This window comes from Triticum urartu, chromosome 5A (genome assembly GCF_056163025.1).
Source record: "Triticum urartu cultivar PI428250 chromosome 5A, HENAU_Tu73, whole genome shotgun sequence".
NCBI lineage: Eukaryota > Viridiplantae > Streptophyta > Magnoliopsida > Poales > Poaceae > Triticum > Triticum urartu.
The window spans coordinates 209316949-209321175 of record NC_141877.1 but is presented as its reverse complement, the minus strand read 5'-3'; the positions used below and the strand labels follow the sequence as shown (position 1 = coordinate 209321175).

The 4227-nt window shown below is 45.6% G+C and overlaps 1 pseudogene; it reads right to left on the bottom strand.

The window, feature by feature from the left end:
• Nucleotides 1–287: 287 nt before the first annotated feature.
• On the bottom strand, nucleotides 288–3504 carry LOC147970810 (uncharacterized; annotated as a pseudogene).
• Between the last annotated feature and the right edge of the window lie 723 nt (nucleotides 3505–4227).

Sequence of the window (4227 nt, the reverse complement as noted above, 5' to 3'; positions counted from 1 at the left end):
CTTGACCGACACCTTAGAATGCGGGTCAATTGTCTCATTCTTAGTTACATCTTTATTCCTAGGCTCCTTTCTAGGTGGAGGATGTGGGTCGGCTAACTGGCGACCTGATCTAAGGTGGACCTGATCCACTTCTGGCGCATCTTCTTCTGGGAAGTGAAGAGACTCGCTATCATCCTCAAACACACCTATAGTGAGAACTTTGAATTCTTCACTAGGGTGAACCTTCATGCGCTTCGCCAGATGCTGATATTTCTTTGGTACGAAGCGCAGAGGAGCGACATCTTCCATCACTCGGGGTAGTACACGGCGTTTTGGCCGTTGTTGCCTCCAATCTTGGGGTTCTTGAGAAGCTGGTACACTGGGCCATCCATCACAGCTGCAGGGAATGTGAGCCTCTCTTTTACGCTGACCCTGGGACGTGGTCCTATGACCGAGGCACGGGAGGAAGCCTGAAGAGATAATTGGGGTAAATTCATATCCTGATGTAAAAATCATATCATCATAAGTTGGCCTCATATTTGAAGATGCACAACTCACTGAGCTATCTTGAAGAGTGGCAACATTTGCTGTAGCCATGTTCTTTCCTTTCTTTAAGCTTTTGAGGAGATCAGTATCAATGGTCCCCTCATCAATCATTTTCTGTATGATATTCTTCACAACAAAGCAATCTTTGAGTGTATGGCCCAAAATGCGATGGTAGTGATAGAAATTTGGGTCATGAAATTTTGAAGCTTCTTCTGGCCTTTTGGGCTTGGGAAGTTCTATAATACTCAACTCCTTTAAACCATTAAAAAGGTCATCAATTTCTTCTACAGGAAAAGAATACTCCCTATTTTGTCGCTCGCTGAGAGTTGGCCTCCTACTAACCTGTGCATCTCGCTGCCCTTGATTCCCTATAGGTGCTCTTCTGGGCTGGAACTGAGGTTTTACCGTCGTTGCCTCCATGGCTTGTGCAGACTTGGGTTTCATCGGCAACTTTTCATGCTGACCACCTTTGTCTGTAGGCTTGTTGAACATTGTTTTTGTTCGACCAGCGACAAGCTGCATAAAATTTTCTATATCGGTGGATTTTGAAGCTAACTCTTCAAACGTGAGGGGCCTCACTCCTTGTAACTGGACAGCCACTTCTGAGTGGAGATTGTTCATGCACATGCGCACTTCTTCTGGCTCAGTGATTGGCTGTGGGCAATGAAGACTTAGATTTCTCCATCTATTTATGAAATTAGCCGCCCTCTCGTTGAACCCTTGTTCAGTTTGGGTCAACTCGGTTATGCCCACCGTCCTCTATGTGCTATAAAACCTCTCGAGGAATGAGTTTTGCATTTGTTCCCACATTTTTATAGAGCTTGGAGGCAGCTTGCTGTACCAAGTGAAGGCAGGCCCAGACAATGTCTGTACAAACTTTCTAAGGAGAAGTGCTCCATTGTTAGCTGTATCCTGACAAGCAGCAAGGAAGTGTGCTATGTGCTCATGGGGAGATCCACTCCCGTTGAATTTACTAAACTGCGGCTACCTGTAATTTGTTGGGAAAGGAACTAGGTCCACATCAGGTGGGTACGGCTTAACATACCCTGGCCGCATCGAGTACTGAGTTTGCATTAATTGCGACTTTACCCCTTCAGCGATCATTCTTTGGATCACCTCAAGGTTAAGCCCTGCTCCTCCATGTTGGCTGCTAGCACTTGCGCCACCATCCCCTTCATTTCCTTTTCTCTGGTTATTGCTCATATGAATTTGAAGGGCTGCTAGCTCGTCTTCCTTTTGCTGAAGCGCTGCCGTAAGGTTGGCTAATTGCTCCTCAACGGGACAAGTTTCATTCGCAGCTAGGACTTGTTCTGTATGCTCTGCACCATGGTGAAGTTCTATCTCATTCTCAGAAGGACAAGGAGTGCTATCTGATAGGGGATTGTAAGACCCCCCATTGCTTGACCCAAGTTCTTCATGATCTGAACCCTTCTGGCTCCGTGTCGTGCGGCGAGGACCTTCTACAACAGTCTTACGTGACTTCTTCCTCTTGAAGTGTATTGATGCTGAGGAGGTTTCTCTACTATTGTCTGTCACCCCTTTGACACCAACTGGCATTGCGTTGAATACTTCAAATCAGTTTCATGAGACCTTCTTACGAGTTGGCCATGGAGCGAGAGCTCTGGTAGTCTTGTTTTCTGTACTTGCCATTTCTTTTGCCCCATTTCCTCCACTGGCTTGGCTTATTGATGGAGAATCTCTTCCTTGTATTCTGCTATAACCCGAATCGGCTCGTACTGCCATCTCTCTTTGTTTCAGGGCGGCCCGCTTTTTGCGTGCATGAGCAGCCTGCTTCACATACTCTTGTCGTCGTGGATCTGCCTTCACAAATTCTTCATATTCTGGCCACTTCGATAGAGTTTCTACACGCCGCATGATGGCGCCACCAACATTATCAGCAGAGATAGAGCATCCTGGAAGTATTTCCTTCAAAGCTTGGCAAACATTCTGTGTCATGACGGCATGGAAGCTAGCATGGCTCCCTCCGCGAATCCTCGCATTGATCCTCCTTTCTCTATTTCTGATGGGATATGCCACTTGCTTCCATTGTTGATTGGTCATGTTTGCATCAGTTGCCACTGGGAAATCAAGCCATGCATAGTGAACCCTCTGTCATCGACGACGACGATGTGCTGGATCAATTGAGCCTTCAAATGACGGTATTGGTGCTGGCACTGATGAGGACAAAGGATCTGATATTGTAGCAGTTGGATCCACATGACCAGCTTGGAAGTCATCTGAAGTGACAAACACCCCCTGCCACTGGAGCGAGCGTCTATTGCTTGGCTCTCCCACTAGGCATGGTCCAATGGGATTATAGCCCATGGTGGGGATAAATTCAGGTGCATCAACACGCAATTGGTTTCTTGGACGAGACGATCCTTCAGGTGAGGAAGATTCAGTGTCCTCAGCCATTACACCCTTTCCTTTGTCCGCGGAGCAAGCCCTTTGTGCTGCCCCTACGTTGCTTGGGATAAGCTTATGTGAGCTTTCTCCTGACCCTTCATGTGCGCCCACCCTAAGTTTTGAAGGTGTAAGGGGCACTGCGACTTTGGTCGATGTAGTTGAAGCAGATTGTCTTGGCGATGCCACCTTTAGTGATCCTGTCCGTTTTGCAAGAATGGGCCACTCTTCGGGTGTCATGCGAACAACCTTTGCTGGTACCTCATGGCTCATGACCTTGGTAGGTGACATCTTTGTGAAACCAGGAGGAACTGAAGTAGATGAAGAAGCTTCACGTACATGCTGATCCTTAGATGCTCTTGCAGCTGCGCGCATCCTTCTCTTTGTTGACTTTGTGAGCACAGGAGTAAACCCCTCCTTCAGTGCAGAGGAGACTTCCTTTTCTTTTGGCTTAGCTGGGGATGCAGCTGTTGTTTCCAAACTCTTGCTAACTGCAGCCACAAGCGGACCAATTGGCACATCCAGCCAGAGGTCACCAAAGCGGAGAGTGACAAATTGCTGGACCTATCCCTCCATACCTTCAAAATAAAGAAAACCATATATTAGTTTTCTTCATCTATTTTTGTATATGCGTACATAATGTTTTATGCTTTATGTACTATGGAAATTCATATGTTGCAATCCTATTGTTGGAATTCGAAGATGAGGGGAGAAATATGTCCCACTGGGCGTGCCAGAATCTGATGACGGGAAAATGGCGGGCGTTAGAATACGCGTCCACGTCATTGATACAGAATGAATATATTTAAATGCGTAAATGCATACAATAAAAAGGAGATCAAACATTGCAGGTACATTATTTCCAGAACTCTTACATCTACATAAAAGATCTGTTAATTACATCTCCGAAGAGAAAACCCCTGATTAAGAATTCCAACGTAGCTATTACATACGATTGCAACACATTCCTATTACAACATGCTACCAAAAAAAGAAATTCCTCCTCGCGATCGTCGACACCGGCATGCTCGGGGGAGCCTTGGACTTTGTTGATATTATCATATGAGATGACTTTCATTCATATTTGCTTTCATTTGACTCGTCCTAGTATTGGCAGTACGTGTGTGCATCCTTGAATGACTTCACTTACTTTTCCTTGTTGATTAACCAATATATAGACTTTGATTTATTTTCTTTACTTTCTATGAGAAAGTCATCTTAATGGTTAACCAATCTGTTAAATGAGTCTTCAAACATCATGATGCATGCGTATGGGACATATAGTCATGCACGTGTTCC